The sequence below is a fragment of the Hemicordylus capensis genome, chromosome 3 (genome assembly GCF_027244095.1).
Source record: "Hemicordylus capensis ecotype Gifberg chromosome 3, rHemCap1.1.pri, whole genome shotgun sequence".
Lineage (NCBI taxonomy): Eukaryota > Metazoa > Chordata > Lepidosauria > Squamata > Cordylidae > Hemicordylus > Hemicordylus capensis.
Window position 1 is genome coordinate 61,521,739 of NC_069659.1, and position 16,008 is coordinate 61,537,746.

General features: G+C 40.4%; 1 protein-coding gene across 3 annotated transcripts in view; it reads left to right on the forward strand.

Annotated features, from left to right (window-relative positions):
* The window catches only part of EPHA3 (EPH receptor A3), a 309,035-nt gene that overhangs the window by 11,460 nt on the left and 281,567 nt on the right, over window positions 1-16,008 (forward strand). Inside the window, exon 1 of one of the 3 annotated variants that reach the window (XM_053308878.1) lies at window positions 2,713-2,728. The exons of the other annotated variants lie outside the window; for them this stretch is intronic. The gene's annotated coding sequence lies outside the window, so the exon portion shown is untranslated. Of the gene's footprint in view, window positions 1-2,712; window positions 2,729-16,008 lie in introns of those variants that run through there. 3 annotated transcript variants of the gene reach the window in all.

Consider the following 16,008-nt stretch of genomic DNA (forward strand, 5'->3'; position numbering starts at 1 on the left):
TAAAAAAAAAAATGGCGCTACCCCCTTGTGCAATGGTGCAGCATTAGTTTGGATATCAGCCACCGTTGCAGCAACACAGTTCTATTCTGGATGCCGGCTATTATTATTATTATTAATAATAATAATAATAATAATAATATGTTTGAAAACTATTTTGTTTAAAAGTGGTGTACATAGACAAAGAAATAAGATTGTTCTGTCCCCAAAAGGGACAGTACTATACTGGGTTTGGAGAGGGGCAGTTGCTCTTCCCTGCTAAATATAAGAGAGCCACAACTTTAAAAGGTCCCTGTGCCCAGTTAGCGGGTAAATGTGTCATCTGTTCTTACTGAACACTGTGACTCACGGTAGAAAGTCATTTAATTATTATACTATAGGCACTGACTAAAGTAAATTGGTTCTTTTAAAAAAATTGAAACTGGTGTCATCATGAATATTTAAGAACTATAGTATTGGAAGCATTTTGGATGTCTTGGGGAAACAGTGAAACTTTTGTTAATTAAGCTGTTCGTACCCATGATGTTGTTCCAGTTATTTGGTATTACAGTATTTGATCCCTGTTCTATCATTGATCATCCTGGGGTCGCTTAACTCTTCTTGCTCTAGTAGGCATTAAACTGTGACAGCTTTGACCTCCACAGGAATTTCAGTATCTACATCTCACTAACTGGCAACTGGCAACCCTTTATAGACTGCTTATAAGTTAGGAATGCCCAAATGATAGGGCCAGTTCCAAATATATTCCAGGAAGAGGGCTTTTGCCTGAGAACAATAATCTCCCCCCCCCCCAGTGTTCCTTCTAACAGGGATTCCCACATGTTGTTGACTACAGCTCCCATAATCCCCAGCCAAAGGCCATTGCAGCTGGGGATGCTGGGGGTTGTAGTGAACATTTTGGGTGGCAGTATTAAGGCAGTGTGCATGCACCTGCATTCAGAATGGGCCTTCCTGATTCAACCTGAGTGGACATCCAAAAACTTGTCAGTGTGTGCACGTGCGCACACCTTAGAGGGAACAGTGGGAAGGACCAGTCATTTTGGTTTGCAAAAGCAATGCATCAGTAGGACTCAGCCATGGAATCTCAGTGATCATTGCCAAGTAGCAGACATGAGTCGGGCATAGCCTTCCTCTGTGAATCTAGAAGTTCATACTAAAAGAGTATATTGTACTAACCTTTAGTGACTCATCACAGATGTAAAACCTGGACCCATGGATCTCAGGTTTTGGGCAGTTGAAATGGCAGGTGTACTTGATGAGAGTTACTGTTAAACAAGGAAGCACAGTGGATATTAAGAGTGAATAGTATTACACCTATGGGCATAAATGAAAATATTGATTACTCTACATTTATCAGGACCATTTGGTGATGTGAAGTGATGTCCTGGTATGTTTTCCACATACTTTGTATCCACATGATTATGTATATATAAAGATAGCTATAATTTATATTTTTCCTGTTTTATTAGTTTCGTTTTGCCATATGATTACATAGGATGCTATTCATACGATTATTATTGGAGTAGGAGAAAGCTGCAGCCCTAGTCCAGGAGCTCTGTGTGCTCCTGTTTTCTGATTGTTTGTGAGTTAAAAACCAGGTCGGAGGAGCCGGATGTGATCATGTGCTAAGTGGCAGCTGTACCCAGGTCCTTAACAAGGGAGGAGAAAAAGCCCCTTGACTCCGCTGCTGCTTAGCACACAATCACTGCCGATGTCTCTGACCTGGTTTTTAACTCTCAGATGATCAGGAAATGGGACTGCACTGTGCTTCCAAAAACTATTCTAGGAGGCTCCTCCTGCTCATGGATGTCCCTAGGGACTGGGGCAAGGGGAAGCAGTTGCCCCCGCTTCCACCAGACTGAGCCAATCCCATTGAATTCAATGTGGCTTATTCCCAGTAATTGGGTCTAGGATTGCAGTCTTTTGCTCCTAACCTAAATAACAATGTGAACAAGCCTACTATTATTATTGCTGGGTCTGATGTTTGGTCCATCATTTATTTCTTTGCTTCTGTGTAAAGTATGTGATTCTGATGCTCGTCTATCCCTATTTTTAATGTGTTGCGGCAAGTTCCCCACTGCCCAATGAGATCATCAGGAGAGGTCCGTCTGCAGTTGCCATTTGCTCGTCTGGTGGCAACTCAAGAACGGCTCTTCTCCGCTGCTGCCCCGATGTTTTGGAATGCACTCCATATTGAAATAAGAGCCTCCCCATCTCTGACAATTTTTAAAAAATCTTTAAAGATGCATCTGTTCACCCAGGCTTTTAATTAAATACTGTTTTAACAGTTTTAAGTTGTTCTAATGTTTTCTGCTGTCATTTATTGTACCTGTTTTAATTTTTGTTGTCATTTATTGTGTTATTTAATGTTTTAATGTTTTGTTTTGTTCTATTGTAAACCGCCCAGAGACATAAGTTTTGGGCAGTATAAAAGTATGTTAAATAAATAAGTTATACATTAGAGCTCTACCACTCTAAGACTTTTCAGCAATAGATTTACAATTCATATTTGGTGGATTTTAAAGTTGTTTTCCATTCAAGATGACTGATTTAACATTTCCATTTATTTATAAAGGATAACCTCTTGTTATAAATTACCTCGGGCTCTCTCTGAAAATATAAGAACTAGAATTTGCAGCAACTATAGGGTTAAACTAGCCAGTGCATTTCCCCTTTTAAAAATAACCCATTGAATTCTATGCCTGAAAGAACCAATACTGCAGAGATGCAGGTAGTGAAGATATTCAAGGAATAGCACAGAGCCAGGGATGCATGCCCTTCTGAATTTTCATAGCAGTGGAATTTTATATAAGTACTTTTATTTAGCCACCTAATGGCACAGCGGAGAAGTAATTTGCCTAGGGAGCAAGAGGTTGTTGGTTCAGATCCCCACTGGTATGTTTTCCAGACTATGGGAAACACCTATATCAGGCAGCAGTGATATAGGAAGATGCTGAAAGGCATCATCTCATACTGCACGGGAGATGGGTAATGGTAAACCACTCCTCTATTCTACCAAAGAAAACCACATTGCTCTGTGGTTGCTAAGAGTCGACTCAATGGCACAACTTTACCTTTACCTTACTTTTATGTAATTTTATATAAGTACTAAGAATTATATTCTGGTGAGTACATAGTTGAGGTTATTTTTATTTTTATTTTTGTATACACTCTCTCTCACACATGAATACACACTCATCTCTTAACAAATTTAACTGGACTTTGCTGTGTGTGTGTGTGTGTGTGTGTGTGTGTGTGTGTGTAAGTAAGTATGTAAATTCTATCACAGAAGTACTGGTAAACAGAAGTACAGCTTTATATGATTTTAACTGTAAAAGTATGTGGTTTTTCTTTTTTAAAAAGTTTATTATTACTGTATATAATATTTGGATTGTTGTACATATTTTTCTAATTCCTGCTTTCTAGACAACTTTGCTAGGCTTATATTATTCTTTTTAACTTACCAGTTCTGGAATATATTGACTATATTGGTTTTATCATCTATATAGATTTGTGTGACATCTTCTAAAAAAAATCACAGCTTTGAATCACTCAAAAAGAATGGAAAGTTATAGATATATTATTTTATAACATATTCAAAGCTTTCTGTTAAACTTCTTAACATGGTCTTATTCTGTTCCAATATCTTAAAAACAGATTGCCAGTAATATTGTGAGTCCTTCCTCAACCTGTAATCTAAAATAGTCCAGGCCACAAAATATATATCAAGTAGCTTTTGCTTCTTGGTTGTAGCTCTTAATGAAGCCTGAATTTGAGCATCACTTAGGTGTTCTTTTAAGACCATCTTATTCAACCTGGCATTTGATGCAGTGAATTAATTATTTGCAGGAGCACCAATTTTATATGGTATTTTTGATTAACTTTAATTTGGCTATTTGCTGTGTGTTTTAGCATATTGGTGCAAAACACAGCCTTTGAGATTGGATGGTTAAAAAACTATATAGAGATACAAATCTCCAGTAGGGTAATATTACTGAGTCTTAATATGGGTCCTGATGTCTAGGTTGCTTCCAAGTTGCCTTCCAGTCAAGCACTCAAACTAGCTGAAGCCCCACTACTTCCCACTGCAGTTGCTGGTATGAATCAGCACAGTCACCAGTGTTCCAGCTTGGCTTCCAGCTTGGTGGTTCAGACTGACCATGGCATTTGGCCATTAGTTATGGGAAGGCAAATCTCCCCCTCGCCCTCCCACTGAATTTCAGTGCTTGAGAGCAATACTGGATATTAGCCCTTCAGGTTTGCCAAGAAATTATCCTGACTTTGATTAAGCAGAGCCATGAAAATATTTTCTCATAAATGGAAGGAGAAGGGGGAAGAGAGAGTGGGAGGGCAGGTGAAGTGTTGAAATAAAGGCAACAGGTGCGGTGGGAAAATCCGCTGAAACTCCTCATTCCTTTTACAGTTACTGTTCCAGCTGACTCTACTACTCCAGCAGCTGGTGCCTCGTATCTTAGTGGAGAAGGAGATTGCATGATATTGCTCCATTTGGAAAGAACGTTGAGTTTGAAGGACATGTATTCTATACTAAGTTGAAAGCAACAAATGGCTTTCGAGTGTCAGGCTCTAGATAGCACTTTATGGAACAGTGATTTCTTCTTCTTTCACAGTTTGTCACATGGTCTGTTTCAGGCAAATAGAGGCATATTTGCTAGATATGAACGTACTCCAAAAAAGGAGGAGAATTTTGGAGCTGCAATGTTTCAGTTAAGGCACATCTGTTAAAACAATGAACACGTAGACCAGGGACACCTGTGTTTAACAGGTCTTCTCCTGAGTAAGTGGCAGCTTGTCGAAAAAGGACTGTTGAGCAAGATTATTGTGAAGCATTGTAAAAGTGACAGTGAAAATAATCACTTACATACATTTTTGGCATGCTCTTATTTTTCATTAAAAGTCGCAGTAGCACTCTTGCTTTTTTATTTCCTTGTGGGTATTCCGCATTTCTCAGCAATAGTTTAATTTGGTTTGAGTTATGAGAGGATATATGATTGAAGGAGACCCTCACCATCGGGTTTATCACCATTAGTTTTGGGCTCTGAGGGGGAAAGAAATAGCTTTGTTAAGTTAAATTTGTTGTTTCTGTTCTATTGGGCTGGAGGGATGAGGAGATATTGGAGCCATGCACTCTTGCTGATTCAGGGGGGCTGTTTTCATAGGCAGTACTGCTCAGTGCTCACACACTGCAGTAACTGTGTGTTCACAGTTCCTCCTCTGGACTTTAAGGCTCCAGGATACTGCATATGAACATGATGGACTGTTCAGCAAAATGGACTGCTGTGAGTGCTTTCTGGGTTAGCGAATAGGACTTAACAGGTAGTTCCTAAACAAAGCTAGAATTTTGTGGTGGGTCCCTGTAGTCAAGTGTCTGTAAGCTACTATGCTAATTAATTAGCAACTTATTTGTACTGAGCTATTTTTGTCCTGCTTTGCCATTCGGTGAAACTACAGATCAGCAACGTTATGAATATTAACAGCAACAAAATCAGGGATGCTTGCCACCAGATCTGATCAGCATGTGTGACTAAGTCATTTTTAAACATGTTGACATTAGAGTGAAATAAAATTCTGTTAAATAAATATCAGTTTGGTAACTAAACATGGCTGAATGCTAGTGGGCCATTGCAATTCACTGACAATAGTTTGGATTTGAAGATGAGTTAATACATAATTGTTCAGTAGTTTTTGGTGGTATTGTTTAAATGCACAACTACAGCTTTCTTATTCTTTGGGGCCCTACTGTTCTCTATCTTATGGTCACACATATGAAGTCATTTAAAAGGCTATCCCTTGAAAGTTTTTTTTTTTTTCATTTAGTATTCCTATATACTACAGACAAAAGAAACAGATATGTGAAGACGAAAGGGAAATATTCGCTAGAGATTGTGTAGCTATTGCTATGGTTTAATTTCATTTCATATCTGTACCCTGCTATACTTCCCCAAGAATCATGAATGATTAACAGTAAAGAAAAAAGCAAAAAACCCAGAGCAATATAAAAATGAACCAAAATAGAAATGCTGCCTCTCTCCACATAAACTAAGAATAAATAAACATAATTCACTAATGAATCAATAAAAATCCCAATTCTCTACCTAACTTAATCAATACAAAGTGTACCAATTAAAAACCTTTCATAATTCAGTTAATAAGCATAGTACAGCATTTCATAAAAATATCAATAAATTTAACAATATATCAGCATTTAAGTAAATTGCAAAGGATCAACAAAGTACCGTATTTTACGGACTATAAGACTCTACAGACTATAAGACGCACCTTAATTTTAATCCAGTTTTTCAGAGTTTTAACATATTAAACTGTTAAAACATATAAGACGCTCCTGAATTTTGGCGGATATTTTTCGAGGAAAAAAGTGAGTCTTATAGTCCATAAAATACGGTAATAGAAAGAATAAAGATATACTATAGTCAAAAGATGAAGCACAACTAGATGTAAAACTCTTAATGTACAACTTGCAGGAATTACATTTCTAGTTTTCCCATTAAACAACATTAATCGGCTTCCAAATTCTCTTTCAACACCGTTTTTAAAACATAATTTTGTCAAGGAGAGTTCCAGTCAATGTACCTACATGGCTAAATGATCAGACTCTCAGGGCCATTCAGCTGCCAGGTCTTACCTGGGGTATTCTATACCATTAATCTCTGCTACACAGTTTGGGGGGTGGGGTGGCAGTGGAAAGAATTAATTTTCCCACTATAGACATCTTCAGACATTATTACATGTGGATACCATGTGTAAAGCAATCCTGACTGCTGCACAAATGCTGTATGTGGAGAAAGATGCCCAGCATTTCAAAAAGCCCCAATCACATGTTCTGTACAACACTTGTACAGGGTAACAGGTATAGTTATTCAAATGTTGAATGCAGGCACAGCAGTACACTTTATATCTGTACCACACATTTAAGGGACCCCTATCCAGTTTCATTTTATGACTGCCTACGTTCATTTTTTAAAAACAAGTATGTATTTACAGACATCCGAATGCAGATACAACATGATGTCTTAATAGCGGGATCTCCCCTCGCTGGCTACAGCATTTCTCTTTGGAGACAAGTGTTGTTCTTTTGGACAGTAGGAGGTGGAAGACATCAAAGAGGGCTTCCCGGTGTATGTTTCTCAACTGTCCTGCACAGACCTTTCTCCTGGTAGCAGCAAAGAGAAACTCAGCAAGCAGCTGACATCCAGACTTAAGAAGCACTGGGGCTTCCAATGAAGCACTGGTGCTGTGCAGGTGCTGCTTTTGACTTCTGGATTAATGCAGCATGCGTGCATGCCTGCAAGGGGTGATTTTTGCAGATCTCCATTGCTCTCAGAAGCACTGCCTGAGGGTCATGCAGCCCTAAGAATCTTCTGGATCTTAGGCAGTGATTCCTGGGGCTGGGGAAATTGGAAAAAATCCCTGCCGCATGAGCAACAGAACTGTATTAGTCTGCACCATTGTATTACTAGTGCTTTGGGAGAAGGGCTGGTGCCTCCTTAGTCTTGATGTCAGCCACTGTGTGGAGAGAGTGTGATCTTTGTTCCTTTGCCTTCAGTATCCTGATGTTCCAGTTACTGAAGATGCCCTCTTTCCTCCAGGGTCCATGATGCTCCAGTTTAAATAACTGTGGTGGCCTAGTTAAATAGGGCTGCGCATGATATGTGTCTTCTGAAATATATGCACACATGAAGGATAACCATAGTCATAGCTGTAGGAGAAGAATGGCAGTTCAGTCCCCAAATAGTAAAGCAAAACGAGTTTGGTGAGAATGCAGCAAAGCAAGAGGTCTTGAGGCAGTTCCTTAGTATTGAAGAACTGAAAGGTTACAAACAAACGTGAAAAAGCCTGCAGCTTAATTTCAGCTGTAGCTCATGGCCGAAGAGAGAGACCAAAACAAACAGCCATCTCTGGAAAAACAAAATGGAGACTAACCCTGGAAGAACAAAGAGGGGAGGAGTCCAGCATTTTATCCATGCCCCTAACCCCCCAGTGGTTACTACTTGACATTGCAGCTGAGAGCTGATGCTGCCAGGGTCCTAGCTCCAACAATAGTTGGAAGCCTCTTTGATATTTTCACTGCAGGCCTGGAATTCTGAAGAGGTAAGCCACTTTTCAATTTAAATTTAAATTGCTGCACTTGTACTCCATGGCAGTTGTTTTGGATGCAGAGTTAATTGCTTCTTGGCTGGTTTGTATGAGCCTCTGAGCTCACATGTGGAGGCATGAGATGTCGTGAGAATGTGCCCACACTGACATCTCTCAATATCCCAAAGACATGCCCTGACATGTCCCAATGGCATAAGAGCGTTTTTAATCTGAATCATGCCCCCCCCAACTCATGCTCCAAAATCCAGGGTTGGACATTCTTTTGTGACGTCAGGGCAGGTGTGTTCATGCGCTTCCTCACGCTCAATATGTGAGCTGGGCTGCTTTCATCTGAACCATGCTTAGTAAGGCTAGATAGCCTCTCCTTGCAAACTGTTTTTGTTCCTGGCTTTGTAGGGCAATCAGCATTTGTCTTATCGTATAGTTATGTATCTTGGATGAAATCAGATATGATTTTTAGTTCACTCCATTCAGCCCTCTCTGTCTGCTCAGAAGGGTAGAGGCATCTCAGAACCACTGAAATTCTCCATACTTCCCCAAACTGCTTAATAGTTTGAAGCTTATGACAAGCAGTTTTACATTCTGCTCAAACGTTTCTCATTCTGTCAAAATATTAAAGGCCATACAGATTCTACATCGTGATTACATGTTGTTTTCTCTACCTTTTCACCCCTGGCATTTGGACTACCAGTTCTAATCTCAATAATAATGAATGTAGAAATGAGGTGTTCTATAATATGGGATGTTCATTATAATACAGGATGTTGGGTGGCTGATGCTAACATATTCCCTGTGTTGCAGTCTTTTGGGAAACCAATATGGAGGCCTGCAGCCTGCCTGGATAGTTCTACTCAGCAGAAGTACAGATCTATAGCTGAATTGTGGTGTTCATAATGTATATGTTATCCAAGATTATTTTCTGTTTTAAATGCAGGGTTATTGAAAAAAGTACAGATAGGATAGGAGTTTTCTTGTAGTTTGTCTCCCATTCGAAATCAGCAGTGCAGTGCTGATCAGTAGCTATCTTTGCATGATGAAAAGTATGGAACAGAACTCTTTGAGCAAGAAATTCCATTATAATAACAGCACCAACGTTCAGGATAATGGTTTGTGTCTGTTTTTTGACAAATGGATGCCGCCAATTCTTGCTGGGTGGCTAGGCATGAAGGGCAGAAACATTCAGAATTACTAAGCCCCAAACTGCCTCTTTGTAAGTAAGTACCCTTTCCCCGCAAACACCAGTGCAAATGTGAATGGCAGAATAACTCTCTCATACACATTCTAGTAGCTGTTCACCTTTTTAAAAGGGCAAGCTCTCAGCTCTGGTTGCATTATTGAGTTAGTGCATTAAAGAAACCGGGTGCAAGCTGGACTATGCGGTCTGTAAATGTAGATCAGCTTGTGAAGAGTCTCCAGATTGTCCCACCCCAAAACCAAAGCCTGGCTAGATTTCTGCCTCAAAGTGCCTTCTGGGCTTTCCAGATTTGCATGATACATTTCAATTATGGGTATCTTCATTTTTTTTTTCTCATTGTGGATAGCAAAACTCAGTTTTCCCCTTTGTTAGCATTTCTCCCCCATAAGCGACGTTGCTTCCAAATTAACAGTGGCTTAGGAAAGAAAACTAATGGGCATTTTATTTCTTCTGCATTTTGACAAATGTGCTTGAAAATTAAAAACAACTAATCTCCTTGATGACCATCTTGATTTTTTTTACTTAGTAAAGGGGAATTGCTAATAACTGATTAAAATAGTGTTGTCAACAGTTTGCATTGTGCAATGTGAAAGTTCCTAATTAGAATGAATTTTCTGAAAAGAATGAGCACTGTGTCTCTACTTTTACTTATTTATTTTTTTCTCATACTTTCTTGCTTCTGGGCAGGTTGCAAAATATTTGAAATCAAACATAAATATATATTGTAAATATATAAAACTTGTATAAGATAATATACCACAAAATATGAGCAAAAATAATGTTCCAATAAACAATGCAAAATGTGCAAAAGAACCATGAGGAAGAATACGTCTTCCTTGAGTAAGCTATACAAATTACAATTAATCATGTATTTATTAACATGGGATTTGTTCTTGGGGAATAGAAAATTGTCAGGAACTGGAACCCAAATTGTCATAGGTACTAGAACCCTGTATAAGGGTTCTAATCCAGATTAATATTTATTTATTTATTAGATTTATAAACTGCCTGATATAAGCCACCTCTATAGATGGTTTACATAAAATTTAAAAGAATTGGAAACAATCAACAAAGAAATCAGTTAAAAAAGCTAAAACAGTTAAAAACAATATATATTAAAACATAACATAATTCCTAAAGAAGCAGGTGGAGAATGTCGGTTATTGACCTCAGCCCAATTTTGTCAAGCCAACTTCAGATGTCAGTTTAGGATCCTGGGCTGAGGTAGGTAACTGACGACCTCCATCTGACATTCACCTGAATTGATGGATTCAGGCATCACAAAAACGGCAGTGGTAGAGGGAGTGTGTGACCAGCAGCAAGTTCTTCCATACTTAGTTAATGCTTTTCAATCCACCCATTGTTTATATGCACTTACGGAGTGTGCAGACACTGGCTCACATACTGAAAGGGACTAACGCTGATCTTGATCCTAATGAAGCATCAGTGAAATAAAAGAAGCCCCGGTGCTTCTGAAAAGTTCCAGACTAACACTGCGTGTGTGTGTGTGTGCGCGTGCACAATTTCCATGACCTCTCATTCCCCCCAAAGCCCTCTGTGACACCAACAAATGTGACTCAGCACAACAAAAATATGAGGGACATATTTTTGGGAGGTAGACAGACCTTCTTGGGAACAGTCGGTTATTTTGGTCCTGTAGCTGAGCCAGCAGTGTAGGCGAGTGAACTTTTCAGAAACACTCAGGGGCGTAACTATAATAGGGCAAGGGGAGACAGTTGTCTGGGGGCCCACTGCCTTGGGGGGTCCACAGAGGCAAGTCACATGACTTGACTCCCCCAGCCACACAACCGCCCGGGCTTCCCTCAGTTGCATACATCCTCTGAAACTGATGTGAGTGTTAAGACCTGGAGCTACCAGAACAGCATGTCTTTCTCTAGTACCATAAAATGTCTTGCATCATCCTCAATTTACAAAACCATTTAAAAAATAATTTAGGATGATCTATTGTGGCACATAGCTTATATATATATATATATATATATATATATATATATATATATATATATATATATATATATATATATATATAATTTACTATGCTTTTTGTTACCACTATTCAACCTCATTTAAAAATTTCTTTACTTCATGAGTTGAGCTTCAGTAAGGGGGGGGCCTTTTAAAATCTTGTCTCTGGGCCCACTCCAACCTTGCTACACCCCTGGAAACACTGGTGCTTCTTTAGTGTTTAGTCAGGATGTCAGGCACCGCAATTAACATACCATAGGTTAGGGGCATGGCATGCTGTTGAGTTCCTACTCCTGCTACTATTCACTATCCACATAGGGCTGAATAATAGCTATCATTTGACATTTGTGTTACAAGTATTTCCGTTACACTAACTTGTTAGGTTTTTTAAGCTTTCAAAGTTAGCGAAACATAGACATTGTACCCAGCTACAGCAGCCACAAGACTGAGTTGGCAAGACCTACCCTCATGCTGACATGCTCCATAGCTCAATCTTCATGATATCTGTGAGTGTTGAATTTTCCTGATGGCCCATGTGGGGACAAGACTACAGATTGTCATTGCTAGCATGCTCTCATGCCATACTTGGGTACTCCATTCGCACTGTGCTGAAAAACTGAACAGACCTACTGTATGCTAAAACACAATCAAGATTACTACTGTATTTATGCATTTATTTTTACATTTATATTCTGCTCTTCCTCCTAGGAGCCCAGAGCGGTGTATATGCTTATATTTATCCTCACAACAACCCTGTGAGGTAGATTAGGATGAGAGATAAGTAACTTGCCCAGAGTCACCCAGTGAGTTTCATGACTGAATGGGAATCTGAACTTGGATCTCCTCAGTCTTAGTCCAGCACACTAACTACTACACCATGGTGGTTTCTAACAACAACAGCAAAAGCTTATAAATTCCAGTTCGGAACATGTGCTACTATGTAGTTTCAGGGAAGACACTGAGTGTTTTACATTCCTTCAAGCCTGTTTTTGATCTTTCTGCAACCTATATGATTTCTGCTTCCATGCAGCCTGGTCTGGCTGTTCTATGAAGATTGGTTTATGGTTGAACCCCACTTTACGAGCAGTGATGTATGTGCAAATTCAGAAGTACAGGCACTCTCCATAACAACCCCCCATGGCCATGATTACCCCAACAGCCAGAGAGGTGCTGCCGTTCCATCTCTTCATGTGTCCCCCACCCCCACTATTTATTTATCATTTATTCATCATATGTTTCTACTGCCTGATATGTACATCTCTAGGTGGTATACAATAGTAATTCAGAGTTCTTGTTTTGCTGTGCTTTGAACCAAAGTATCCTAAATAACACAGGTTTTCAGTCATGTGTGCTGTTCTACTATTTGAGATCCCAAAATGAAGGTTATGACATGGCAAAAACCTGCAGAGGCAGTTTATTCCCCTAATTGGTGAAGTTGGCTACTGCAGAACCCGCAGTAGCCATACTGGAAGCAAAACCCGCAGAAAAGAGCATGTTAATAACAGGCAATGTTGCACTGGTATGTTGCAAAGGGCCATAAATAGTGATGGCATGCTGTGCTGTGGGTAAACCTATTTCTTGTATAATGGGAAGAAAACCAGGTCATTTTCATTCCTGGGATTTGAAAATCATGTATCCTGCCCATACGAATGTTGTTTCAGAAGTCAGTCTCACTGATTTCAGTGGAATTTGTTCCCTTGCTTGTTTAATGAGGAAAGTGCTTTGGTTCTAAATAAATAAATAAATCACTTTTACCTTTATGTTTTGCTGAGTTGTAATTAAAGGATCAAGGAAGAGTATACTTAATACTATTTTTGTATGTTACCATTTTCACCTCAAAGGCAAGTAGAAAAGCAATTTCATGAGTTCTCTATAGTTATGAAGCACCCTTTCTCAGTGGATTCAAAACTGTTTAATCTAGTATTCTCCAGAAGCATATTGGTGGGTTTTAGGATACCATGGTTTATTATTATTATTATTATTATTATTTTTAATTAGGTAGGAATACATAGATTGAATTCTGTGAGAATAGGCTGTCACTAAAAATCCTGGCTACCACTATCCAAGGAGCAAAAGAACTTCCACAGCTTGTATGTGGCACAGCTGGGTTTGTGCTGGTCTCTGAAGTAAACAGCCTTAGTGTCAAATGAGAGGATTAAAATGTTCCATTTCCCAAGCTTCCAGGAAGTCCCAAATTTTATCCTGCTATCATCCTCTCTAATAAAACGCTTGGTGTCCGTCCGTGGACGGACACCAAGCGTGCGTTCATGCCTGGCCTGTTCTGGGCATGCGCGAAGCGCATGCCCAGAACAGAGCCAGGGAGACACGACCGCCAGCACCTGGCGGCCATCTTGGGCGTCCAGAAGTGGCCGCCCCGAAGAAGCCGGGTAAGCGGCGGCGGGGGACACTGGCTGAGGCGCGGCCAAGGCGGTGGCGGAGCCATGGCCGCGGCCTGGCTGCGCCGCCGAAGCCGGGCGGGGGGAGGAGGCGGCGGGGAAAGCTGGCCGAGGTGGCGGCAGAGCCGCCGCCGAGGCCTGGCGCTGCCGCCAAAGCCGGGCGGCTTGGGGCCCTTGCCTGGCCGGGGAGACCGGCCGCGGCATAGAGGCTGGCGGCAGCGCCGCCACAGCCAATAACCGTCCTCCCAGCTGCCCAACTTCCCCCTCCCCGCACCCCCCCCCAAAGGAATAAGGGCCGCCGCAGCCGAAAACCACCCTCCCGCCCTCCCAGCTGCCCGAGCCCTCCTCACCCGAGTCAGCCTGCAAAAGCCGGGCTGAGTGAAAGCAGAAGTCGGGCAGCTGGGAGGGCGGGAGGGCGAATTTGGGCACCTTCCCTTCCTAGCGCCTGTTATTCAACGGGCTAAAAATTACTTGTGTAGTATATAAGCAGTTTGGAATTCATGTTAAGTCCACCCACTAGGTATGTGCAAATCGATTCGATACAAATTTGTACCCAAATCTAGCTGATTTGGGGAGATCTGAAGACAAAACAAATCACCCCTGTGGTCCATTGGCTAGATTCGGGTTCAAATAGAATCGTGCCAGATTGGATTTGAATCAATTTGAGATTTGGATTTCTCCCATCATTTCCCCAAGATTCCCAGCTTGCATTAAAAAAAAAACCAGTTAAGCTCTAGCCCTTGTAGAAGTAGAGTTATGGAGCAAAATGTGCGGTCACTATTTTTCAAGTATTTGGATTATTTTGTGTATAATTACTTTTCATCGATGAATCCCTATGAAGATTCATTACACACCTTCATTTTTTCTATTCATTTTGACTGTCTTTGGACAGTGCCAACTTCATCCCACTACCACCCACAAGGCAGTGGGGTACTACTCAGTTAATGTTTTAGGAATTTTTTCAAGTGTTTAGACTCTTGGGTGTCTGATAACCTTTCTTCATAATGAATCCCTATGAGGATTCATTACACATCAGAGTCTAAACAGCTAAAAGAATCCTAAAATATAAACTGAGTACCCAGTGGCTTGCGGGTTGGTATGCCACTAATTCCCCGTCCCCTACCCTCAAAGCAGTGGGGTCAGAATGAACAGAAGCAATGAAGGTGTGTAATGAAGACACCAAGGAATCTAAACACTTCAAAAATTCATAAAAAATAAACTGAGTACGCCTCTGTATGTGTGTGGTGGGGTGTAGTTGGCAGCACTGACCAATGACAGTCAAAATGAACAGAAGAAATGAAGGTGTGCAATGAATCCTTATACGGATTCATTATGAGGAAAGGTTATTAGACACAAAAGAGTCTTAACCCTTGAAAAATAGTTACAGCACATTTTGCTCCATAATTCCACTTCTACAAGGGAGTTAAAAAAGAGCTTAGCTTAAAAAAAAAATTAAAGCTGGGATCCATGTTAGGACTACAATATGGCAGCTTCGAATCACCATTATTTCCTCTTGCAGAAATATACAAAATCATTAAAAACTAAGAACAGTCATTAAAAATCATCAGAGTGCCCCACTGCCTTGAAATCTGGGTGGTAGGTGGCACCCATGAGGACCTACACACAACCCAAATCTGGTTCCCCTAGGACCTTTATAAGTTGTCCGAGTTGATCCAAATCGAATCAAATCCAAATTGAATCTGGGATGATTTGGCGGGACAGATTCGGACACAAAACAAATCAGGGATTATTCTATTTGGGCACAAATCAACTTAAAATATATTCATGCACATCCCTACCACTCACTCTTCATTTTGAGAGAAGGAGAGAGAGACAGTTTGTGCGAGAGACAGAGAGTGACTGAGAGTTGAACATGATTTGGAGTAATGCTGTCTTTGTATTAGAATGCTGTGTTTCTGAGAGATGGGGTATCCTTAACAAATTGTATTGGGGAGCAGGAGAAGAAAAGTGTGAAATCCTTGTGTGCGTGGAAGGTGATAATGTGAGGTCAGTGATAGTTGGGTGCTGCTTGTTTTGCTTTAAAACATTTCTAGTGCTTGGAGTTTCATATGTTCTCTATGTGTTAAACCTTAGAACTGGCATGGGCATACCAACCATTTTGGGATATATTTCTTCATGCTCCTTAAAAGTTACTTTGATCAAGAATTTTAGATTTCCAGTAGTCTTCCACTTTTGAGGTAAATTATATTATTTTGATCAGTTTTATTTAAAAAAGAAAGTGAGGTTGTGCACATGACCTCGCCGGGAGGGCTGCAGGGAAGGCAGGAGCCTCCTGGCTTT